Raw genomic sequence first — 27600 nt, 5'->3', positions numbered from 1 at the left:
TATCTTAATATGAATAGTGTGAATAGAGTCCGTAGATATTTCTAAAGGCTACACTGTGGATACACCATTGGCATATGAAGCATTTCTGGGATTGTCTGTGGGGAAGATGGGGGGAAATGGGTTAAGCCAAGGTCCCTTTTGAAAACCTTTAGATTTAGATGGCTTTCCTTCTTTGCATTGGCACAAACACCGTAAGTTTACAACTTCTCTTTTGTCTCATTTTTCAGTATCTATCCTTAAACAGAGCAGATGGAGGATTTATGATTTGATGGAAGGTCCATCTCTCCAAATTTAAAATCTCACCCTTGAGCTTGCTCAAATTGCTTTTGGATACCCATAACTAAGGTATGGGTTTGTAATACAGCTTTCCATAAAACCTCAAATAAATACAAATATTATTTTCTTTTTAAGTTTTTATTTAATTAACATTTAGTTAACATACAGTGTAATATTAGATTCAGGTGTACAATATAGTGATTCAACACTTCCGTACATCACCTGGTGCTCATGACAAGTGCTCTCTTTAATCCCCATTGATTATTTTCTTATAAACCTAATGCTCTATAGATCTCCCTCTCACATATTATGTCCATACTTGAAATATGCACTAACTTGCTCAGCAATTTTATTTTAAATACCTTGAGAATAGGAAAAGGAATCTCTAATCTCTTATATTGATAATGAAGGAGGAGGGCTCTCTTCTTTGCCTCCCTTCTTCTCATTTTTCTTTTTCTCTCCTCCCTCCTCCAGACTGAATTATGAAGTATTTCAAAATCATTCTGGTACTTTATTATACCATCAGTGAATGTGTAGCCCTTGGAAAACTGTGAAACAAGGCAAAGTGGGCTTTTATTACATAATTACCCCACTTTTCCCTTTTTAAAAAATTACTAACTTACATCTTCTGCTACTCTTCTCTGGGTCCTTAGACACCCAGTGCCCTCCGTGTTGCATCAGGCTATTTCAATGTATTCTCCTTCCCTTGTTCTGAGTTGGAAATTTTGTATTAAAGCACTTCTTTGGTAATAATGATGCATGTTAGAATGTGAATGAAGATGGATCCTTCTGGAAGGTATAATTATTATTACAGCTAGTAAAATAGCTAGTTTGGTTTACTATGCAGAGTTCTGTGCTAAGTGCCAGGAGACTTGGATTTTGGTACTTGGTCTGTCTGTAACTATTGTGTGATGTTGGGTAGGTTATTTTCTCCAAAATTAGAAAGAGCTTGGATTAGTTTTTAGATTATTTTCAATTAAAATCTTTTTTGAAATACACAGAACCAAATTTGAAGCTATGAACGTGTTCTCCCTTTACTGCCATAAACACACACATAAATGAAGGAATGGAAGAAAAAGATACTTCGTAAAATAAAAACAATTAAAACTAACAACAGTTACCACAAATAACTTGGCTTATGCAGCTCAGGGGGACTCAGTTAAAATTCAAAAGTATTATTCTTCTATTACCTCAGCCCACTGGATATTTTCACACCACTCCTCCTCTGACAGGAATGGAGCCTCCCGTCGTTTCACCAGAACACTGAACCAAGCAGAGAAGGTAGAGTGCACATGGGGTTGATGATGTTTGGGTTAAGAAGAATAAATAACCACCTGGCATTCTCTCCCCTGAAGTGCGTGTCCTTAACTTTACAAAATATTAATTTCTTCACAATTTTGCTTTGGTCCTGTGCTCATTCATATATTTAGCTCGAGGCGTCACCAATCCAGAAATAAAGTGTGGAGTTGGATAAGCTGTTTGATAAACTTTGTCCTTTAAAATTAGAGCTCCCCTTTTTGATGGACTTCACACACACAGACATACATTTTTAGAACCCACATAAAATGTTGGGCTGCCACATGGTCCAGCCTATGCATTGTGCTGCTTTAAAGGAAACACAACTCCCAGCTACAGGAATACTACATATCTTTGCTGTAGTTTGGCTTAAAGGGAGTGACACGGTTTTGTACAGTGTGCCACATAGGAAGTTTTGCCCCAAATCTCTTGAGGCATCTTTCTTCTTCTCCTGGGTACTGCTAAAAAGTTTTTAGAGCCTCGTCTAGATCAGTCCTTCACTGCTTTGCTGCCGCATCCCCCAGTTGTGCAACACATACAGTCATACCAAGTGTACACACCCCATGAAGTGTGCCCCCCCGTCATGCAAAGTGTGGTTTCTTTCTTTATTCTGGCTGCTTTTTTTGTGGCAGTCAAGGTTTGTCCTTATGCAGACAAACAAGGAGAACAGCAACAAAGATTTCTTCTCAGGAGGTAAGGGATTCTGCATTGTGGGAGTTTCTAGCAGTGATGTAAGCTTGCAAACATGCACCTTGCAATGCACTTTACCTTGTCGTATGTTATAGAGAATGTATATTCCTGTTACTAAAAATAGAATTCATTGGACAGCCTGACTTTGTGTTGTCCCCAATAAAATAATTTTAAATCTATAATTTTGGTCAATTTGTAATATTTACTTCCAGAAAAGTATGCTTTTAAGTTATCTTATCCTTCTAATTCTTTGCTCTTTCGTAATTTTCATAAATGTCAAACTATCCCTTACCCTACATGTCTTTTGCTCATACTATTCCACAGACAGAAGAGAGGCAACGTGATTTGTTACGTCTAATTGATTTTTGATTTTACAGATTTGCTCTCTTTGATAGCCTTTTAATTGTATCCTGAAAATACATCATTTCTACTGGGCCGTAACAATGCCAGATTCTAAAATATGACTAAGTACCTGCTTACTCATATTGCTATATTAAAAGAACACTGTTATAAGTTTTGTCTTCATTTTGAGAGACAACTTGTTTTTCTGACGATATTAAATCAAATTTTAAGTGCAAATGTACAATTAAAGAGAGTATATAGGTAACAAGCTATGAATATATAACTACGAAAAATATTTAATGTTTATTTTCTTATTTGAGGATTATGTTTCTTATGAGAGGATATTTAAGAAATGGAATGTGAATGAATAATTTTATTTTTACATGTTAACTATTCATGAGACAGTAAAAATATATTTGGTTATTTTTAAAAAACATTTGGCTATACATTTGACATTTCATTTTAAAATAATATATTGGGGGGCGCGTGGGTGGCTCAGTCGGTTGAGCGTGTAACTCTTGATTTCAGCTCAGGTCATGATCTCAGGGTCCTACGATTGAGCCCCACAACACACTCCGTGCTCTGCAGGGAGTCTGCTTGGGATTCTCTCCCTCTCCCTCTGCTCCTCCCCACTGTTCACGTGCTCCCTCTGTCAAATAAATAAATCTTAAAAATATATATGTATATATTGGCTATCATATTGTAGAAATGATTCTGGTAATTTTCTTTTATTGTGTCTATTTAATGACAGAAACCATATTTTAATTACTCATTATAAAATTGTTTTAAGCTCTTTAATTTCATTCCTTTTTTTATTGAAGATAATTTATGTACAGTAAAATTCACCCCTTTTTAGTGCAAAGTTCTGTAAATGTTGACAAACATATATAGTTGTGTAATCACCACCATAATTAAGATATAGAACAGTCCCATCATGCTACAAAATTTTTCCATATGGTTTTAAGCCAACCTCTCCTTTTATCCTCCAGGCCCTGGTAACTGCTGATCTTTTTTCTATCCCTATACTTTTGTCCTTTCAAGTCTCTTTTTTTCCTGGCAAGTTTTTACACTGTATAAATTTATGGGGCCTAGTGTGTTACTTTGATACATTTGTATATTATAACATGATTGCCATTGTAGTGATAGTTACCATATTACATACTTATAGTACCATATTGTTATCTATATTCATTATACATTAGATCTCTATGGCTTATTTACAAGCAAGTTACAAGTTTGTACCCTTAAATAAGGTCGGTCTTAATCTCTAACCCCTGTCCCTTGGTAACCACAACTTTACTTGCTGTTTTTAATAAGTGTGACTTTTTTAGATTCCACATAGTAATATCATACAGTAATTGGCTTTGTCTGACATATCTCACGTAGCATAATGTGTTCTAGGGCCATCTATGCTGTCACAAATGGCAGAATATCCTCTCTTCTTAGGGCTGAATAATATTCCATTGTATACACACACCACACTCAAGCCTGTCTTATAAATAGAATCACAGAGTGTGTAGCCTTCGGAGTCAGGCTTCTATCACTTAGCATAATGCGTTTGAGATTCATTTATATCGTTGTGGTGTATCATTTTTTTACCTCCGCAATAATGTAGTTGCTTGTTCCTGTCATAATTTCTTAGGAGTTTAGAATTCTCTCCTTTTCCATTCAAATATATTTTTATATGGCCTCAGATTTTATTTTGCCTTATAAATTGGCATGTTATAAACAAGAGACTTTACTGGTTAATCATTTCTAAAAATTAATTTTGGGGTCTTTACCATAGTTCTCTTCCCTCATTCCTGCTCCCACCCCCGGTCTCTCTTGCTTTCATACTTGCTTTCCTTGTTCCCACAGGTGTTTACTCTTCGTGTCTTTTAACTCCTTGTCATGTGTTTATTTGGAGTATATGAGATCCATTCAGGTAGTCAGCTCTTAAAGAAGAAGCTCATCATCAGTTGTTTAATAATGTCTTTTCATTCATTCATTCACTTACTTGTTTATTCCTCAATCACTGATCATCCAGCAATTTCTGTAAGTGGCAAAAGAAGAAAGAAAAATTGAAGAACCCGAGAAATGAAAAGAGGCTTTGAGATCATGAAACTAATTTTCCCTCCTCCCTTCCAAGCCAGATGGGAGAAGGGGCTAGGGCTTCTTAACCAGGAGCGTTTGTCAAATTGTCTATGGGCTGCAGTGTATGGAAAGGGAATGATCACAGAGGTAAATCAAAAGGTCAGGTGGGCTGCTAAAAACAAATTGTCGGTTTGAAGGGCCTAGCTGGGCTGAAATGGAATAGAAACCAGGGAGTGAAAGATAGGAGTGAAAACAGAAAAGAAGCCTGGAGAAACTTCCGGTGGATTGGCTTTTTTAACAGACAAGCATTAAGCAGTCAAAAGACATCTGAATGTGAAGGAGGTGACCCCCATGGACATAATTTAGCTAGTGGCTTTCGAAAACTTCCATGAATGAAAAATTTTTATCTTAACATCCAACATTGGAAAAAATTTAGTTGTTTGGAAGTTCTTCCTTACACTAAATTAGAATCAGCCATTATTTCTAGCTCTACCCTTTGAATTTACACAAAGTATTTCACATCGATAACTTGGTAGATGTCTGAAAGCTTTCATTTCCAAAAAATCTTTCCTTTCTCAAGCTAAAGAAGTCAGGTTTTCCTCATATAAAGTATACTTTATGTACTTTATATACTATATGGACTTATTTCATTCTTCACAGTTCTGATACCTTTTCTCTGGGTATGCTTCTGTTTGCCAGAGTTTCCCTTTAAAATGTACCGAGAGCTAAATACCACACCAAGAGTGCGGCCTGACACAGAAAACGTTGAAAATTTACCTCCATTTTTTTCTCTAACATAATAGCAATTCAGTTTTTAGTTATGTTACATTGTTACTAGAATTGTAATTCACTTTATATAAGTTGCCATGAATATACAATTTGAATAGTTTACCTTAAAAATAGGATTTGTAAAATTTGTAAAATTTTTGTAAAATTAAAAATTTCTCTTTTAAATTCTTGTTTTACAGTTTAGTTACTCAACATGTCAAGATCTAAACAAAATCCTGATTCTGTTCTGTGTTAGTGATTGTGTCATCCATAATTCGATTCATACATTTCTATAGCTCTATTCAGTTATTTATAAAAACATTGAGCAGAATAGGGTTAAGAATGGAGGCTTTACTAAAGTTAGTGAATGTGGATTCTTTTGCTTGTCACTAATCCTTTGGATGTGATTGTTTACCTACCTATATACATTTGAAATTAATCTTAATAATGGGTGGTGTTCATTGAGCAGGTAGTTTAGGCATTTTCTAAGCCATTTGTGTGTGTTAATTCATTTAATCTTCATAATACCTTTATAAGGAGGTACTGTTATTTGCCCATTTTACAAATGGCAAGCTGAGTGGTGAAGGATCTGAAAGTTCACACTACCTGCAAGCTAACAAAGTAGGCAGCACTGCTTCATGGATGATTGTGGAAGACACAAGACTTTGGGGTCAGAGACAGAGGACTTTATTACCCCTGGTACAGCAAGCAGTGTGAGCCTCTTGTTTTTCTTTGCCCCCCCCCCCCCCCCCCCCCGTCCCACGGAGTTCTGCAGAGTGGCTGAGATTCATGCTGCACACAGTGAGTTGTATCACTGATGCGGAATGCCAGGTTTAGGAACCCAGATCTTTTATAATTGGCCGTAGGTAAACTTTCCCTTTGTTCCATAGGGAGATACTGTTTCTGTCTTCAAAGGCTATTTGCTCTACAAACATTTTGTGGAGACAGTCCAGAATAAAAGCTGCCAGTACCTTTGCTCACAACACATGTAGATACATGAGAGACCCATGAAATTTGCCTGTTATCTCAGATGTTAAGAAATTTCCCCAAAGTTACACAAATAGTAAGTGGACATACCCCAAGTTGGCCATGAGAGAATTTCTCTATACTTTTCTTGGTCCAGCTATTATATAGCTACTGAATTTCTTTGATTCACTCATCTAGTAGCATGTCAGAAAAGGAAACAAGGTTTGGCATGGCTTATTTTTAACAAATCCATGGCAGGTTTTTTAAAAAAAAAATTTAAGTGCTCACAAACCATCTGTTTAGTAACCTGTTCTAGAATTTTGTTGAGGAATAATGTCAAGATCACTGATCTTCATTTTCTAGAATCCTTTTATCTTAAGAAAATAAAACAGCATTTGCCCCTCTTATGTATTATGTCTGCTCTCCTGTTGTTTGTAAGTCTTCAGGGTTATCAGTATTGTTCTGTTATAACATTTACTTTTAATACCCTGAGATTGCCATCCATTGGTCATGAATACCTGAAGTTATTTACAGTGTTTCATTGTTCTCTTATTAATTCCTGAGCTTTGATTTTCTTACTAATCATATATGATTTTCCATTTTAGTTTTAACACTTTCCTTTTTGGTGGAGAATGTAAAACCACCTAAGATTCATCTCAGTTATCTGATAATATACCATTGTCGCCAGACAGTAGGCTCACGTCTTAATATTTTTCCCCATACCTAAATAAGATCTTGAAGTGTTCTTAGATTTTTGTGGGGGGAGGAGGAGGTTGCTTCAGCCATTTTAAATATTTATTAAAGCTTTGAGTCATGTTTCTGTACTACTCCTTGCCATGTGATATTACTTCTGAGGTCAAATAATTCCTGTGTAACTCTGTGATTTTTTTTTTTTTTATTAGCTGTTCTCTAATTTCTTTTTTTAGTGCCTTCTTAGGCTGGCCGTAGGGTCATAATTTCACTTTCAGTAATTCATCATTTCATAGATATTTATCCCAAGCCATTTTTTATTTTAGATCTTCATGCAAAGCCATTAGAGATTAGGGGATGGCAAATTTTTTCTGTAAAGGGCTAGATAGTAAGTATAAGTTCAGTGGGCCATAGGTCTCTGCCACAGCTATTCAACTCTGGCATATAGTTTAGAAGGAGCTATGAACAATACCTAAATGAATGAATGTGGCTGTGTGACAGTAAGGTTTGTTGATGGACACTAAAGTTTGCATTTCATATAATTTTCATATTTCACGAAATATTCTTCTCTTGATTTTTATTCAACTCTTTAAAACTACAAAAACTGTTCTTACCTCACAGATCATCCAGAATCAGGCAGTGAGCCACTTTTAGCCCATGGATCATATTTTGCTACACACACACACACACACACACTCTCACACACACACACACACACATAAATATTCATATAAATATAGACATAGTTTTTTTACTTATGTTACTAAAATCCATGCCACATTTGCTCACTGGCTTGGAATTATGAGCTTAAAATTGACATGGACTTCTAAGAATTTTGTGACAAATTCTTTCATGAGAGTTCTTCCCTTTTCACTGCTATTCAGGCCAAAATAGTAATTCTCCTCATTGCTTCTTAAGCTGTCAGAAGAAATTATTTGTACACCAGTAATTTATTAGATGCTCAACTTTTGTCATTATGAGTATCATAGTATAAATCTGGAGAATAAAGTACAGTGGCCAGGTGAGTCATCAGAGGTCTAGATAGTGAGCCAAGAATGTCTTTCACATGAGTTTTCCAGAAGTCAGGGCAATACAAAGAAGGTCCCAGACAGGTTGAAGAGTCATGAAGCATCACAACTTTAAGTATGAGACAAAACTTTGGCACAACTCAGAGCTTTTTATGTATGCTAGCAAGTGAGGGTATGGGTAGACCAGAGGCCCAGGGTATGGTTAGATGAGTGAAGTATCTGGCTGGAATGGGAAATTTGAAAAGTATTCACACCAGTGCTCTCAGTCAGTCAGATGGCTGTTTAACTAGGTTTGCTCCTGTGCCTTTGCGTAAAGAGGATCTCCTTCTGTATTTACTGATGATGACCCTGTAGCTAGGTTTTTCTGTTTATGTGTTCTTGTATTTCTTTATATTTTTTAGGTTAACTAAAGCCAATCTTGCAGAGTCTGTCTTGGGGAATGTTCCTATTCTTATTTTTGATATTAACTTTGTAGATTATATTGTCTCAGCTCTAGGAGATGGGATGATGGATGAAAAGACTAAGAATGAGGAATAGTTCTTTCCCTTGATGTTCTTTCTTCCTTGCTATGGGCAAATCCATAATACTCAGCTAGCTAGACTCTTTTTTTTTTTTTCTCTCTCTTCAGAATACACATCTTTCTTTTTGACAGGCCTGATTTGAGGTAACATTTGTTACTTTATTGTATGAAAGAGTTGTATTTTGAGCAACATCATTTCTGTTTTTTTTTTTCTTGGAATTTTAATCCTTTTTTGCTTTCACTATTCAATGTCTTGAATAAGTGATTTGTGATTTTTGATGCCCACCTAACTCATAATACCCATTCCTCCTAACCTTTCCCTGTGAACTCATCTTGAATTTTCCTTGTTTTCTTTGACCTAAGGGTACTTATGTGAACTCTTTTCTTGTCATTTTAAAGCTCAGAAAACATGCCTCTGTCATATAATACCGAATTTTCTTGTGAAATATTTTAGTTCAGAACTATATGAATTTTGTAGTTCTGAGTATTAAACATTTTTGGTTCATTGGCCTGGGTGGCTGCGATCGGATTGAGGGAGTGTCGTTTTTACAGTGTAGTATGTGCTACTTTACGAAAGTCATCATCAGAATCGCTTTCAGAAGAGAGAGGTTTCAAATAAAGCAAGAAAAATACAGGCCAATCTCTTTTAGAGTTAAGACAACAATAAATGAAATATTTATGAGTCAGGGCTTGGCTGTATGAGAAAATACAGACAAGCCTGTGGTTTCATTACATTACTTACAGTATTTGTGTGACCTAAAAAACGAAAAGTGCAAAAAGACCTAATGCAGTCAGGTACAGGGGCAGCTGAGATATGCATCACTAATGAACTGCTCTGGCCTTCTTCAGGGAGCCAGGTGCTCTTTTTATTTTTTTGAAAATGTTAATAGCACATGAGGAAATACAACCAGAGGTAAAAAAAACCAAAAACCAAAAAACAGAAAAAAAAAAACTATTGTTTGATGACACAGGAGATATAAATTGAAGAAAAGCTTAATTGAAAAACTATTACTATTACTATGTCTATTTGTACCCCTTATTTCTGTAAATAAAAAGCTATACTGTTATTGGTCATTTTAATCACATTTCAACAAGAAATTGATTTAGAATATAAAATATGTAAGTACTCCTTTGAGGATAAATTAATAATCTCCAAAGATCTAACAAATTTTTACTTCCGATATTTTTATTGATCCAGCGAGCATTTTGAGTTACTATTAATCTAAAAAAAAGAGGCCACAATGTCACCTATAGAAAACAAATTGCAGAAAGGAGAGAGTACTATAAGCCTCCTTTAATTAAAAGCAGAGACAAGTGGTGGGGAAGAGAGTGAGAGAGAGAGAGAGAGAGAGACAGAGAGAGACAGAGCTGGTTGTGTGTGTGTTTAAAGCCTGGGATATTTAAGTCTGTCAAGTTGTGTGTAAGTTGCTTCTGTGACATTTCAGTTAAAATAAAGTTTTTGGTTTTCGTCCTCATTGCACTCAACTTACGCGTTATCATAGCGGTTGACTTACAATTACAGCAAATAAAATGAAGATTATCTAAAGTATTTTAGTAAGGCATTTTCAATCAAATGTATTTGAAGTGTAGTCAGCCTTCCAAAGTTTGTCAGTTGGCTCTTTGGAACTGGGAATAATTCTTCCCACAGAGAGAGAATGTTCTAAATATCGATTAATTTGCAATGGGAACATTGATAGGAAATTGTGTTCTAATACTGTATTTAATACAGAGAATTAATTTAGCTTATTTATTTTAAATGCTTGTGGTTGGTACAGCCTAACCTAGTTCATGAAACTCTTCCCAGCCAGCAAAACAGCTGGTTTTTTTTGTTGTTGTTTTTTTGTTTTTTTTGCAAATTCCCCACCTCCTTAGAGAATGTCTTAATTACCTGGTTTCTGAACTTAGTTCCTCCAATTTCCCTCAGGAAATGGGTCTTCTCATACAGTTGACAGAGTGCAAGAATTTGCAATTTGAGGTACAGCTTTGGGTTTGGGGGTGGGCTAGACACTTGAGTGTGACGTTCTCATTGTAAAAGAAGGCTGATGAATACTGTAGAAAAGGAAGGAAAGGGGGAAGGAAAGGGAAATAGGACTACCTTACCTTTTGCCTAGCAGTAAACATGCTGCCTGGACAGGCTTGGGGTGCAGCTGTAGCAAGGGAAAAGTGGTGTGGTCATAGACGCCATCTTCACAATACAGGTAGCTGGACTGTGCAGGCGGTACAGGGATCCAGAGCCAGAAACCAGATGGTTAATGCTCTCACTTGTAGAGCATTAACTCTTAACAAGCCAGGAGAAAGCAAAACAAAAACATGGGGAAACAAAAGTGAGTCTGCTAATCTTTTTATTGCTGAACTCAGATATCTACCCAAATTTCTGTAATGACCTGACTATGGACACTTGAATAGCAGTAGTAGCATTTCCTATTTGTAAAACATTTTATAGCTAATAAGGCTCCTGTATTACCTAATTGGATTGTTAAACTAATTCTGTAAGATAATTAAGGCAGATATTATATTACAAGATCTCTGCAGATGAGGAAATACTAGCAATTCTTATTTACCTAAGGTTATATAGCCACTAAATAGTGAAGCCCAGGGCGAGTCTGCTCCCTCTCCCTAGACTAGTGCTTTTTCCTCTGTGTATACCACACTGCTTCTCATGGATTGGGCATCCGAATCTTCAGAATGCCTGTTAGATGTTAACTGCGTGGAGGGCAGAAGCAATGTCTTCTATTCCTTTTGTAGTTCTTTGTAGCATGGGTGCACACAGTGGAGGCCCAGCAGGAATATTTGTCAACTGAGATGTGGGTTTGACACCATGGCAAGAGGAGGGCTTGGCATTAAACAGATGGAGAGCAAATCCTAGGTGCAGCCACATGCTGGCTGTGTGATCTTGGGCAAATTATTTGATCTCTGAACTTAAATTTCTCATCTGTAAAATATGGATGAAAATTCTTTTTAAAGGTATTATTTGTATGAGTTAAAAATAATATCTCTAAAGATCCCCACATAGTAACTGCCAGATAGTAGATGTCCTCCCTTCAGTGATGACTGTGGATCTTATAACTGTCTTTTTTCCTAGCTCCCCCCGCCCCCACTATTTTTTTCCTGCAGAATTATTTTGTTTGTCAGCTTTGGTTTGTCTGTTTTTCATCTTAAAAAAACAGTGCCAAGGTTTAGGATTGGGGCAACCCGTTCTGCTATGGGAGCATCTGTCATACTGGGCTCTGTGAATTCTGAGGAATGGGAAGAAAGGAAAATACACAGTTTACCAGAAGCAAATATATCATGTTCCTTATTTTCTTGCCCCCTTTGGTCAGGCAGTTAAGTTAGAAACAGCTGATGTAGGAATATTCTTTAGAGGAAAATCTGCCTTTGTAGATGTGCTCAGAAGTCAAATTCTATCTCTGCCTGAATCAGTGTATCCTTGGAAGCTTGAAACCTGAAACTTAAAAATTAATTTTGAATTTTGTTTGTGGTATTTGCAAGTGAAGTTACAATTGTTTATTCATGAAGTTCTCTGAAGCTATTAGATGTGGCAAAAGTAGATGTCCATTTTATTTTAAGATTGTCTCAGTTTTATAGTGTTTTCTTTTTTATATTTATCAAAGCCTTAGACCTTATTGATTGGCTTTAAATATGATGTTTTTAGATTAATAGATTCATCATTACAATGGAGTCTCATTTTCTGGAGAAATATGTTTTATAAGCAGTCATATAATAAATGTGAAAGGTTTCTCCTTTCTAGGTATTATTTTGGCTCCTGTTAGTATTTTTTCTTGCATTCCACTAATGGATTTGGATGAAGTTATTTCCATATCATTAAATTTGGCATATTAGGTAATTTCTTTTGCAGGACTGCTGCTCTTTGTTCAGGGGACCTCTTCCTGGGCCTACCACTAAGCTGGGAGCTTTACTCTAAACTTGGCTATGTTTTAAATCTAGGAAGAAGTCAGTTTTCCTGGTTCTGAAATGAAGTAATTTTCTGTTTTTATGATAAGGCTAGTTAATTACCAGTTTTTATTGGAATTGGCATCCTCTCCTTTGCATCTAATGGCCCAGACCATTGTATTCTGGGATGTGAGCTCTCCACGGTGTACTGTGTGATCCTGTAATACACTAGCCTCCATGTTTTGTCAATTATCATTTTACATGTGCAAATTGAGGGAATTAGTTTGCAAATGTTGGACTTTATAGGTTTCAGGCACTAAGGAAGCAGTAGGAAGGAGTATTTTGAAGATACTTCATACTCATGTGTCTTCCCTCTTCTTCAGTGGTAGGAGAATACATTGGATAATTTAGTCAAAGAAGCACAATCCCCTTTCCCATTTGCCTGGAAATAATTATTTACTGAGGCGATACTTGCTTAGTGGAAGAAAGGTTTGGCAAGTGGTACATACTCCTTAGCTCATTTATGTTGGGAACATGTGTTAGTGATCCTGTAATGAAAAGCACATGCTCAAAAAGTGGTTACTGTCTGTGTGTACACGAACTATTCTTAAACAATATAGTGTCATGGAAGGGGCTTCATTTCAAGTGGGAATAATGGATCAATTTAAACCAAAGAAAAAATTTTGGAATGGTATTTTTAATACCTAGTCTTGCCCTAGAAATATCTATTCATAAAATATGGGAGGTTGGGAGTCCATTGTACTTACTTAGAAGTCATCATCAGTAAAATTTTGAAGTAAATATATGATGAAATTAGTGTTAAGTAATTTAAATGTCAATTTAGCAAATAGAGAAAGACAAAAATAAAACTACTTAGACACAGTCACATCACCTGATAAAAAGGTCGATATATTTTGCTACTTCTTTAAAGTTCTTTCCATTTACTTGCCACATTTATTATTTACTTGATCCAAAAAAATGTATGAACCAGGTTGAATGTTCAATAAGAGTTTAGCATTATAATGTTTATTTTGGGGACCTAGTCTCTTTTTTGTTACTCCAGGGTTGGTCTGTTTAGACTTGATTGACTTGACTTTGTAAAGGATTACTTAACTACAATTTAGACATGAAATTTTATTTCAGGACCAAGACCAGTGTCTGGTACTAAGTGGGGTGATGTTCTGCATGTAGGTAATCTTGTCCGTCCTCCACTTAGAGTCTGTCTCCTCTAAAAGCAGCCATTTATGATCTTAGCACTTCAGTTTTTTGCTTTTGTTAATACTTTTATTGGCAAGATATTATGATTTCTTTCAAGTTTTAAGAACTAGTTTTTGTACTCAGCCATATACTCCTTCCCGCCATTAGACCTGATTATTCTTCTAGTTTATATCTTAGAATTAAGGCATATAGGATTGTATCAAAATGCAGATTGTTCAAGTGTATTTTGAAACATAAGAATTAGAAGGTATGGTTAAGGTAGTCTCTATATACAGAATTTCATTAGTACTATTAATGTACCAATATTAAGCAATCATAATATTCTTTAGTTTCCTAGTTTGCATGATAAATTTATCTACTGAGGTTATATGTTAAAATTGTTTTGTTGAAAAGTTACAGTTTATCAGCAGACCAGTGTTATTTAGAAATTATTTTCTATATATCTAAATGCCTGTATTAGTTTAAAGATGTTTCACTTAATTGCTCCATTTAATCTTGTTAAGACTAGGTTACACACAATGATGAACTATATCTAGTAATATTTGTCTGCCCTGTTTGTAAGGAAAACAAATAGGCCTGCACATTTAACATATGAAGCACTCACAAGATAATATTTAATGAAACGATAAACAAGAGAATACCAAAACTTTAGAGAAACAAGAGAATACCAAAACTTTAGAGATTTTACTTGATTTTTTTTTTTAAAGATTTTATTTATTTATTCGACAGAGATAGAGACAGCCAGCGAGAGAGGGAACACAGCAGGGGGAGCAGGAGAGGAAGAAGCAGGCTCATAGTGGAAGAGCCTGATGTGGGGTTCGATCCCATAACGCCGGGATCACGCCCTGAGCCAAAGGCAGACGCGTAACCGCTGTGCCACCCAGGCGCCCCTTTACTTGATTTTTTTGAGGGAATAAGCACTTTGTATTCTTCATCCTATTTGAAAACTGACCAGTGGTTTAAACACCACAAAGGTGCCAAATCTTTTGTTTTCCTTCAATTTAGTTTGCTCCATAAAATTAGGACATTACAAAGAACATGGTGAGTGTTTTGCTGTGTGATGATATTTATTGACTTCATTAATCTGTTTTAAAATAAGTCTAGTATTTCTTAGTATAGTTTAAATTATATATATGTCATCGATAAAAGTGGGGAGAATTTTTAATCAGTTATATTTTTCATTACAGTATCATATATTATGTGCATAGCTACCTTTAATGTCATGCATTATATCTCATCATCATAATTTGTAATACTATAAATCAGAATAACAATATAAGTTTTGTGGAGCATGATTGCAATCATAAAATGAGAATGCATTGTGTTGAAGTACAAAGAGTACGTTTTGAAAGTTTGTCTTTCTACAAAATTGAGACTGAACAGACTTTACATTGATTTTATGAAAGAGCAAGTAGATGAGTCATCTAAATTTTATAACTTTAGGAAATCAAGAGCTATGTTAGTCATTATAGAATTTGAAAATGCTGTATGCTTTAAATGTTAACCTTTAATCATAAATGTAAGTCAACACATTTATTCACACTTTAGCTTTTCTCTTACAATTTATTTATTTTTTACTAAAAATGATTAAAAGGAAAATTCTCCAAAATATTGTTTTTTAAACAAGGTGTATATAATTTATTTGTTAACTGTTAAATACCAGTCAGAATAGTTATAGTCTTAATTTCATCTGAATGGAAATCTCATATTTTAAGATAGAGATCTCTTTTATTTCCATGAGAGCTTTAAGAATTTAGGATTTGAGCATTTGCTGTGACATATGGTGCATTTTCTGTCCTATTTTGTATACCAGCCCATTAAGAAGAGAAAGTGAAGTAAGTAATCTAAAAATAACTCTGCTGTTGGCCTAATTTAACAAAAAAAAAAAAAAAAAAAAAGTCTTCTGTGCATAAGTAAAGTTCCACATTTTGTCTCCCCTGGTGGAAAATCTCTGAAGCATTTTGCCACCTATTCACAGAACAACATCTTGTTTGGCATCATAATTGCAGCCAGAAGGGCTGTTTTGACTTTTTTTTATAATTATGTGTGCTATCCCTAGTCATAGTGCAAATCTTGTCAGTCCAAAGAGACCCACCTTACCTGTTCAGCCACCCCTCAAAGCACATGTACACACACCTTTTTCCAAAACACATTGATTTTCACAAAACCTTACAGTCTTGAATTGAAATTGAATTGGCGTTTTTAAAAAAGTTAATGGGATAAAAAGTACATATCAGAACTCATCAGAAGAGGTATAGTCATGTCTTTAAAAGTTTTTTTTTTTCCTTTTCAACTAGTCTTTAAATTACCTTTTCATGGGACATCTTAAAAATAGTTACAACTTATAAGATGAAACAAGTTAAATGAATTTCTTTGATCTTTACCCTTTCTCTGGTGATTTTTGCTATTTTGTTTATATTTTTTATTGTTCTTTAGGTTAACATTTTTATACTTCTCAGCATCTTTTTGTCTTGCTGTTTGGAGCACTTTGTGTAGATATAGGAAGATAATGGTTCTTTTTCTAACTTTAAGATTCTACAGATTTTGGATCCTTGTAAGATAATACATTCAGTATTAATTAGAGGTACAAAGTACCTCTACCTCAATAACTTGAGTGTGGGACACCAACAGTGGAAAGATGCATTTCCTCATGGTGGGGTAACTGGCACTAATGTTTTTAAAGGCTTTTGCACTTAAATTTAAAGGAATTTTTATTTCTTCCATGAGAGCTTTAAGAATTTAGGAGTGAGCATTTGCTGTGGCATATGGTGCATTTTAAATTTTAAAATACTTTTGAATCCTACATAAGCATTCATTCACTGATATGTTGGACTAGTATGAGCTTAGAACACCCATAAAGGATATTTTAGCTCTTAAAAAGATAAGATATGGAGCAGATAGGAAGGAAACTTCATTAAAGAATAACATGCTTCAAGTATTAGAAGGATTGGAAGAAGAAGTAATAGGCCCATTAGGGAGCTGCTATCGTAGATTGTTACATTCATGGCCTGCAATGAATCACTCCTTCCAGTATCCACACCCTTCCATACTAACTCTGGTTTTTGTGTGTGTGACTTTGGCCAGTGGGACATAAGCAAATGTGATGCAGGTAGAGAATTGATAACTGCTTGCCTGTTGGGGCTTGCCTTTTCGGAAAGCTCCTGACACCATGTGAAGAAGCCTGGTCTAGTTTCCACGAAGATGAAAGACCAGGAGATCTGGCCTGTTCAAGGCCCAGGAGGCTCGAGTGAGTTCTGCCCCCAGCTGGCCCCCCCAGGTGAATGCAGCTGCACGAGCCAGCCCACGCCAGATCAGTACAAGATTGACACAGCTAACTTGTAGAATTATGATAAATAAGTTGTTTGAAGCCACTAAGTTGGGAGTTGTTTGTTATGAAGCAGTCTAAAAGGTCATAGGAGCTTATCCAGGTACATGAAGCAGTATAGAAAGTCAAAGCAATGAAAGAGTACCACCAAAACCAAAGACAGGGAGACCTATGCAGTTAAGCTCCCATTTTGCCTCTGAGATTCCTGGTAGTTAAAGTGGAATGTAGTTAGCTATAGAATATCCATTTTGAAAAAGAGGGAAGAATAGCATTCTTTAGAAAAGGGAATGTCATTCTGTGAACTAAATTCTAAGAGATTTCTTTCTCATGTCAGGCCTTACATGGGAGTAATGAGTAGTAGAGAGGGCTGTATCCTCGCCAACATTCCAGCAACAGATTTTCTGAAGGATCTCTTGTGTCTGTTTCTGTAAAGCCCAGAGATACATTATCAAAGCACAACTCCGAGCTTGATTATGAGAGGGACTAAGATATATAGTACTCTTCCTGTTTCATTGTTACACGGTTACCTATTAGACTTTATTTCCATTTCAGTTAAATCCTTTGAAACAACTACAAATTTATGTTTTTAATCCCCAAATTCCCTGTTCCTCTGTAGGTGAATGCTTACGATGGTGTACTGTGCATCTCTTCGTAAGTATTCTTTCTTCTTTTATTTTCCTGGTTGGAATGTGAGATTATTCTTTATTTCTAGGTTGACTGTATTATTTCTAGCTCCATAATGCCTTATGGTTATTGATGTTCAGCTCCCAGAACAAACCCAGTAGTGATGGTTAGTGGACTTGAGTCTGTTTGTCTGAAAATATGGAAGTTATAGAATTATAAAATTTTGACTTGTATTAGAGAATCAGAGATTGGAAACAGTAACCAAATAGAAAGACTTGAAATCATGGAAGAAGAGCTGAAGCAAAGAAAAGTGAATTGAGTCCTCTACCTTAAACAATTGAAAATTTATAAACCTTGTATGAAACAGAAGATAATATAACTTATACAGTTGTGTTGTTTTGTCTTGAATCACTGACTACTAAATGTCAGTTTACTTTTTAAATATTATCTGAGTCAGTCTCCTTTTCCCTATCTCCAGTACCACGATCAGAGTAAGACACTTTCAGCTCTCACTTGTCCTAATGCAATAGTCTCCCAAAGTATGTATTAACTGTACATATTTCTGGTATGTGGCTTCTCCTACTTTATCTTTTCTCCCCCTGCTGTATCTGTGCTTATCAGAGTGCAGGCACATGGTAGTTGCTTAATACATATTTGTCAAATGAATGAATGAATTCTTCAGGGACACTTTTGTATGTCTCTAGCAGGTTCTCTAGCGTAGTGGCCAGAATGATGTTTATAAAACGTTTATTTTCGTATCATCCCTCTGGTTATAATAGGCCCTCATTTCTCTTAGGGGGATGACCCAAACTCTATTGGTCACATATTTTGGATTATGAATTTTAAAATACACACAGTGGATAGTGTCAGAAGTTAACAAACGGCACCATTGGAGCAAATCCAGATACCATTTGCAGAGTGAGCCTTATAGTCTTAGAGGAGAGAATTGGTCTTTGGGTTAGCTTTGTCTCCTGGGTGCATAAGTTTCTTTGGAGAGCCATCCAGGACTGGACCAAAGAATCTATTGGGCAACCAGAGTGGCAGAAAAAGCACTTGTAAGGAGGAAAACTGCCATCCTTTTTGGCTTATGATGGCTTTCTTTACTTTTAGCCCTTTTCTGAACTTGCCTTTTGCTGGCCCTAAAAATTTAAAAACATTTAAGACATTCAAAATTATTGCTGTAAAGACATTTAAAATGATGCTATAGATGAGAACAGTAGGGGAAAAAAGATGAGTACTCCAATTCCGGAAAATAAGGGTAAGAGTTAAAAGTTCGAAGAATAAATGTGTGACACTTAAACAATTGAAGCTAGAAAGTGAGATGAGGGAATATAGTATAAAATAAGCAAAAATAGTAGTAACGTATGAGATTCAAATTTAAAAATGCATAAGGTAATTATGATTAAGCATTAATTTGGAAGAAGAGTAATTGGAGGTGATGTGAGCAAGTTTGGAGAGAGATTGTCTTCATAGAGTCCTCTTCTCCTAAAGGGCCTTCCAGTCTTCGATTCCCTGAGGGTGCTCATCCTTCCACACTCCCTGTTCTCTGAGTCTCAAGTCCCAGTCTAAGATGATCCTTTGGGGAATACCTGTGGAAGTTGGGCCCCTCCCCATAATTTTTTTTACATTACATGCCCTTGGAATAGATCACAACAGATACAGCAAGAACCTGCATCCAAATAATGCTTCCCTAAACCTGGCAGGTGAAAATAATTTTATAGTCCCAAGGAAAAATTTTAACTTTGGTTTAACAAGTATGGATTCTACTTTGGGGCAGATCCCCTCTAGTACCTCATTTAATATCATAGAATTATAATAATGAATGCTGTATGAATGTCGACAATGTACAGTATATGCATTACTTTATTTGATCTTTATAGCCACCTATGGGACTTTCCTTATTCCCATTGAAAGGGATCGTAAGCATCTTTTACTTATATTTTAGAGTTGGGGAATCTGGGGCCTTGGTAATTTAAGATATTTCAACCAGTATTTATTAGTCAAGCTGAGATTAAAGCCTGGATCTTTTGATTCCCAGGATAGTTCTCTTCCTACCATAGCCTGTTGCCATATTTCCACTGACTATTTCTTGACTTCACAGTGGTTGAATGTTTTGTAACATTTATGAATGAGAATGGCAAAAAAGAATGTGAAGTCTTAATAGAAACTGTGCTCTCATTCCAGATTATGAATGAATTAATAGAGAATTTATGCCACTCATACTGTCCTTATGCATAATTTCTTATTCTCTGTGAAATTTGTCATCATTAAAGTGTGATTTTCAAAATGGGAAAAATTAATGGTTTTCAAAATGACTGAAGATAGAAAAAGTATGTGATAAAGCTAAGAATAGACAGGTATAGTAAATGACTGGTTATATATCAACCTAGAATTCTTTTGACTACTCCTTTCTTTACCTAGTCAGAATCAGGCTTTGAAAAGATCTTGAGAGGCACAGAAGTTAACATATTATTTCACTACACCATAAGTACAGTTATTGAGATTTGCACAGGGTGGTCAAAGAAGACAGAGAAGGGACAGCTATCTCAGAATGGGGGAATAGGGAGAGGAGAGGTTTCCCAGAGGAAAACTCTGGATTGCCATAGGCAGTTTGACTCATGTACAAAGGTTAGAGATGATGAAGGTGGTTCTTCTCTTTAGAGCAGCAATTCTCAATGTGGTTGGACAGGGACAGTCTGTTTTACAATTAAATTAATCCTTGAATACAAGTTCAATTTTTCATTCTCACAAGTGAAAAAAATATGTATGGGTTTTTACTTCCATGAACAATTAAGGACTACTTACAGTACGCTGTTAGTCATTAAGGTTTACTAAAATAGAGCATTCATTAAGAAAGTCCAGCTCATTATGGGAGTCTACTAAGGATTCTAATAGTTTATCAGAAGTCAGAGTGTTACAAAATACTTAGTAAGTTGTAGCTCCAACTGCTCGTGTTCTAAAAACAGGTGTCTGGAATGACCAACATTTTCTCACAGAATGTTTTGTTATCCGCATATAGGCTAGGGTGCCTTAAATTGGTATGGTTTTTAAATGCTGGTGTTTTACTTATGAATTATAAAGGATTGATTTAGATTCGTCATTATTTTTTCAGGATTGTATCCTTAATGTGTTTTGTAATTTATATTTGTATCAATAGTATTTTTGGCTCTTGCATGTAAGAGTGAAGACTCTGTCATGCATCATTTTCATCAGAGCTTCTTAAATATTGGCATGAATAAGAATCACCCGGAGAGCTTGTTCCAAAACAGTTTCCTGGGCCCACCCCCAGAAATTCTAATTCAGTAGGTTGGTGCAGGGCCTGATAATTAAGCTCCCAGGTGATGCTGATGCTGCTGATCTTCCAACCACACTTTGAAAAGTGTGGATCTGAATAGATTCTTGCTAAAGCCGGTGCGTAGGAAATCCTTGCAAATATTCCTGTATAATGGCATCTCACATCATTTAGTCCCTTTCAACTGGAAGGTAAGCAAACATAAGACGGGGTGAGTAGGTGGGTGGGCAGTAGAGTCTCAGAGCATTTTTGGCCAACCTCAGTAATTCACTTAAAAAAATAGATTGGCTAGTTTTGAGCTAGTTCATGTTGGTCAGTCTGACTCAATCACATGCTAGAAGAACATAGGGGATAAATGTGGTCAGAGAAATTTACCTGATTATCTAGGGTTTTGTATACTGTGCTCAATAATTTGCATTTATCCTGAGGATGGTAGTAAACCATTGAAGCATTTAGAACTAGGGGATGGTGTGGTGCTTGCGTGGCTCAGCTGGTTAAGCATCAGACTCTTGGTTTCAGCTCAGGTCATGATCAGGGTCTTGGGATCGAGCTCCGTTGTGGGCTCCATGCTCAGCAGGGAGTCTGCTCCCGATTCTCTCCTTCTCCCTCTGCCCCTCCCCTCCTCATGTGATCTCTCTCTTTCTCTCTCTCTCTCTCAAATAAATGAATAAATCTGTAGAAAAAAAAAACTAGAGGATGGCATGATCAAAGTTAGGAAATAATTTGTTGAGAAGAGAAGCAGAGACAATAGTTTTGAAGGTGTGACATTAATGTAGATAAAAAAAAAATAAAGGACCTGAACTAAGTAGTGGTGAGAATGATTAACAAAGCTGGGATACTAAGCAGGTGAAAATAATGATTATCATAGCAGCTGACATTTATTATGCACTCACTGTAGGTTATGGCTGATTACTCTTCTAAGCACTTTACATGTAGGAATTAATTTAGTGCTTATAGTAGCCTTATGAGGAAAATACAGGCATACTTTGTCATTTTACACTTTGCATACAATGTTTAAAAAAAAAAAAAGAAAACAAATAGAAGGTTTGTGGCAGTCCTGTGTTAAGCAAGTCTTTTGGTGTCATTTTTCCAAAAGCATTTTCTCACTTCGTGTCTCTGGGTCACATTTTGGCAATTCTTGCATATTTCATACTTTTTCATTATTATTTGTTATGATCTGATCTGTGATCAATGGTCTTTAATGTTACTATTGTAATTGTTTTGGGGTACCACAGAGGATACCAGAAGATCAAACTGGCCATGACGTTCCCTTAAGCCAAAGCCTAAGCCAGAGCACGTCCCTAACTCTTCAATTCTCTGAAGGCTGACAGAGGTGAGGAAGGTGCAAAAGAAAAGTCGGAAGCTAGCAGAGTTTGGTTCATGAGGTTTAAGGAAAGAACCCATTTTCATAACATCAAAATGCAAGGTGAAGCAGCAAGTGCTAATGGAGAAGCTACAACAAGTTCTCCAGAAGATCTAATTAAGATAATTAATGAGGGTGGCTACCCTAAAAAATAGAGTTTCAGTGTAGCCAAGATAGCCTTATATTGGAAGAAGATGCCAGCTACGACTTTCATAGCTAGAGAGGAAAAGTCTGTGTCTGGCTTCAAAGTTTCAAAGGACAGGCTAACTCTCTTGTTAGGGGCTCCTGCAACTGGTGACTTTGTTGAAGCCAATGCATATTCACCATTCTGAAAATCCTGTAGCCCTCAAGAATTATGCTAAATCTACTCTGCCTGTGCTCTGTAAATGGAACAACACAGGCTAGATGACAGCACATCTGCTTACAACATGGTTTAATGAATATTTTAAGCCCACTGTTGAAACCTATCCCTCAGGAAAAAAAAGCTTCTTTTCAAAATATTTTGCTCACTGACAATGCACCTGGTCACCCAAGAGCTCTGATGGACATGTACTACGAGATTAATGTTTCCACGCATACTCATACAACATCCATTGCTCTGCTGTGGATCAAGGAGTAGTTTCTACTTTCAAGTCTTGTTCTTTAATAAATAAATTTCATAAGACTGTAGCTGCCAGACATAGTGATTTCTCTGATGGATCTGGGCAGAGTAAATTGAAAACCTTTTGGAAAGGATTCACCATTCTAGATGCTATTAAGAACATTCATGATTCATGGGAAGAGATCAAAATATCAACATTAAGAAGAGTTTGGAAGAAGTTGATTCCAACCCTCCTGGAAGACTTTTTGGGGTTCAGGATAGGGAATGAAGTAACTGCAGATGTGGTGGAAATAGCAAGAGAACTAGAATGAGAAGTGGAGCCGGAATTGTGACTGAATTGCTACAATCTCATGATAACACTTTTATGGATGAGGAGTTGCTTCTTATCAATGAGCAAAGAAATTAGTTTCCCAGAAGGGATCTGTTCTTGGGGAAGTTGCTGTGAAGACTGTTGAAAGGACAAGGGTTTTAGAATATTACACAAACTTATTTGATAGAACAGTGGCAGGGTTTGAGAGGATTGACTCCAATTTTGAATGAAGGTCTGTAGGTAAAAGGGTTTCAAATAGTCACATTATACAGAGAAATTGTTGGTCAAAGAGTCAGTCTATGTGGCAAAGTTCACTGCTGTCTTATTTTAAAATATTGCCACAGGGGTGCCTGGGTGGCTCAGTCAGTTAAGCATCTGACTTAATTTTGGCTCAGGTCATGATCTCAGGGTGGGGAGATCGAGCCTGGCATCAGGCTCTGTGCTGGGCATGGAGCCTCCTTAGGATTCTCTCTCCCCCACTTCTTCTGCCCCTCCTCACCCCCTCTCTCTCGCTGTAAAAAACAAGAACAAAAAATTACCACAGTCACCCCAACCTTCAGCAACCACCATCCTGATCAGTCAGCAGCCATCAACAGCCAGGCAAGGCCCTCTACCAGCAAAAAGATTATAACTAGCTGAAAACTCAGATGATGGTTAACATTTTTTAACAATAAAACATTTTTAAGTTTAGCTACGTACATTGTTTTTTGGTTTTTGTTTTTTCCGACCTAATGCTATTGCACATTTAGTAGACTACTATAAATATAACTTTTATATGTACTGGGAAAACAAACAATTTATTTGACTTCTTTATTTTGATAATTCACTTTATTGCAGTGTTATGGAACCAAACCCACAATAGGGCTGAGGTATGTCTATATTATTTTCATTTCATTTGCATCTTACAGATGAGAAAACCAAGTAACAGAAAGGCTAGGTTACTTGTCCAAGGCCACACAGCTGGTTAGGGCAGAGCAAGAATTGAGACTCTAGCAGTTTGGCTTAGAGCCTAATTCTTAAATTACATGGTCTATTTGATGGAATGTGATGGTCAGTTGGGTGATAGATATGAGGGTGAAGGAGGAGGGTAGGGTGCTGGCAGATTTGTAGCCATTTCTAGTGTAGGCACTGGTATAGGAAAATGAGGAGGTAAAGCATAATGGAGTGAATTGAAGTCAAAAGTGAAGAGGAAAGAGGATTGATTGAATTTTGGACATTTTGAGTTTGAGGAGTTCGTAGGAAATCCAAGAGAATGTGTGTAGTGGGCAGTGAATATATGGATCTTGACTGTAAAAATCTAATGCAAACTCACAAAAACATGGTGGCTGCATTAGCCTATGGAGGGTGCTGTGAAATGGATAAATCATATCTGCAGTACCATATTCAGTTTTCACACATTTTCACTGAAACTAACGTTTATCTGGAGATAATCATGGTATCAAAGGATTGGGGAAACAATGACATAAGAAAATTGGGACAAGGAACTGCTGGGTTGTTCACCGCAGAATTCAGGAGATAGGGAGGCTTGAATGGTGCACAGTGTTTTAAAGAACAGTTGTGTAGAATAGGAATTTATTCTTTGTAGTCTCATTAGTCAGAATACGACCAAATAGATGCAAGTTATTCAGGCATAGATGTGCTGAGAATAAAAACGTGCCCAAAATGGGAAAGGATTGCTTTATGAGTTAATGCCTACGTAAGGAAATATTGAAATATCAATTGGAGTGCCACCCGAAAGGTGTATTGTAGAGGTAATTCCTGTTCGGCATGGATTATTAAGTCCCTCAGACTGGATAGCTTTGTAATAAAATGCTTTAGGTTGTTTTAAAATTTTGCTTATGAATTATTAATTTTTGCTGTTAGTAGGTCTTTTCTGAGTTTTTCTTCATAAAATTTGAAATTGAACTAAATCATTATTTTTCTACACATCAAACACACAAGCCATTCCCATCTAACATGATAGTTGTTGGAAATTTGCAAGGATTTTCCGTAAACATTAATCCACCTCTCATGATTGCTCTAGTTGTTTTAAGCAGAATGCAGTTGTTTAGTCGCAGAAATGATCGACCATACAGTGATTCCAAATAAAGGTAGCAGAGTTTTTTAATTCCACTTAGAGAAGAATGTAAAAATAAAGTATAGTTTCTCATTACTGGATTTATAATCTTTGTATCTCCTTTTTTTTCTTGGCCACTGGGAGTTTTGTTACCAGCAATGAAATACAACCTTCACGCTGTACTGTGCAGGATAGATACTGTAAATTTCTGGTCTTGCTTTTCCATTGATCTGGATTGCCATCTGGGAATCCTGTTCAGCTGATCTTTATTTCCTGAGTCAGAAATTCTGTTTTACCCATCTTTGGGGCTTTCAGCACTATTCTCCATGGACCGTCAGGTATTGCACATGAAAGAGAAGGTTCAAAGGCAGAGAAAGAAGGTTCAGGGCTGAAATGTTTACACTGCATTTTAAAAATTTTTACAAACATTTTCTAAGCTGATGGATCAGCATGAAAGCTTAGCAGATCTAAGACTTTTTACATGGCATCGTATAGGTAACATTTGAATACACATAATTTTTAAGGAGTGATATGGTAGTCATCAGTTATAAATGTGTTACAGAAATGACTCGTTTGTGAATTTTCCAGTAAGCATAACTAACAACATTGTGATTAATGTTGTAAGTTTCTTGTTTGTTTGTTTGTTTTTTACAAGTTTATTTATATCTTACTGTTCTGCTTTGTTTTGTATCTGGCAATTAGTATTGAACTTAAGTTCAGTTTACAATAAAGAACTTAACAACTCACTAAAATTTTTATAATAAACAGGTATTTCTGAGGTTTTGCCACTTTTTGTGTCATCAACTGCATATATTACATAGTAACCAAAATGTTGAATTTTTTAAAAAAGGAATGGAAGTACAAATATGGAAAAGCCAACTATTATACATTTGTCATTTAGTTAATAAAATATATTTCAATGAGAAAGATGATCTGTCATCATACACAGTAGATTGATAGCATAGTGTTTTTTAATGTGTGAGTAGCTTGTTTGAACATAGTTTGGTTCTCTGTGACTGGTTGTGCATTAAAAATGTTAGACAGCTTTGCTACTTCTTTCAGCTTTGTGTACAAACAAAATATTCAGTATGGAATATAAAAGTTTCGTAAAGGTCTTGCGTTTATCCTTATGTACACAAATGTTTGTGGAGCATTTTAAAAAGCATTGTGAAGTATTTGAATTTTCTACCATACAGAGCATTTTCTTATTAGATTTTTGACATTATGTTAAGCTATAGCAGATTCTATGCATCTGGGAAATTTACATACATTGAAAAACTTTTTAAGAAGATGAAATTAGTCTTCCATATGGAATTATGGGATAATTTACAAAGTGAGCATACATGCTTGGCAGGTGACGTATCAAAATATTTTTTACTTGATTTTACTTTTATGGGCTTCTCTTCCATTTTTATTCAGTTTGTGTGTATGTTTGTAAAATTTGTGTAATGTAGACATATCTTTTAACCACAAAGTGGGTATTTTTAAAAAATTCCAGTTTTATTGAGAAATAATTGATATACATTTCTCTAGAAGTTGAGGACACCTAACATGATTGTTTGATTTACATGTATTATGAAATGATTACGAACCATAGGTTCAGTTAACATCTGTCTTCTCACATAAATATATAATAAAAAGATAGGGAAAAAAAAGAAAAAAGGAAAGAAATTATCCTTCTGATGACTTAATTTTTGTGAGTGGTGTAAGATAATGGGTCCAGTTTCATTTTTTTATATGTGAATATTCAGTTTTCCCAGCACTATTTATTGAAAATGTTTTCTGTCTTCTCTCTATTGAATGTTTTTGGCTTCCTTGTCAAATATTAGTTGACTACATATGCTTGCATTTATTTCTGGGCTCTTGATTCTGTTCCACTGGTCTATGTGTCTGTCTTTATGCCAGTACCATACTGTTTTGATGATTATGGCTTTAGTATAGCTTGAAATCAGAAAGTGTGATGCCTTCTGCTATGTTCTTCTTTTTGAGGATTTCTTTGGCTATGAGGTCTTCTATGGTTCCATAGATATTTTAGGAGATTCTTGTTTGTTTGTTTTTTATTTCTCTAAAACACACCTTTGGAATTTTGGTAGATTGCATCAGAGTAGTTATTCAGAGATAGTTTGGCCCTAGGGAGTAAGTAGATTTATGAGGAAAATACTGGGAACGCAGTCTATTCTCTCTTACTCCTAACTACAGACAGGGCCACTTTCATGTTAAATGCTATCCATGCCAATTTAGAGATTTGAAAAGTGACAATATAATAACTAG

The 27600-nt window shown here is 35.9% G+C and overlaps 1 protein-coding gene across 7 annotated transcripts in view; it reads left to right on the top strand.

Moving 5' to 3' along the window:
* The window catches only part of FOXP2 (forkhead box P2), a 543555-nt gene that overhangs the window by 7518 nt on the left and 508437 nt on the right, over positions 1-27600 (top strand). Inside the window, exon 1 of one of the 7 annotated variants that reach the window (XM_087860883.1) lies at positions 17717-17734. The exons of the other annotated variants lie outside the window; for them this stretch is intronic. The gene's annotated coding sequence lies outside the window, so the exon portion shown is untranslated. Of the gene's footprint in view, positions 1-17716; positions 17735-27600 lie in introns of those variants that run through there. 7 annotated transcript variants of the gene reach the window in all.

The sequence above is a fragment of the Ursus americanus genome, chromosome 3, assembly GCF_024610735.1.
Source record: "Ursus americanus isolate L20-20 chromosome 3, mUrsAme1.1.p, whole genome shotgun sequence".
NCBI lineage: Eukaryota > Metazoa > Chordata > Mammalia > Carnivora > Ursidae > Ursus > Ursus americanus.
The sequence above is the reverse complement of the archived record's forward strand: the minus strand, read 5'-3'. Positions and strand labels throughout refer to the sequence as shown.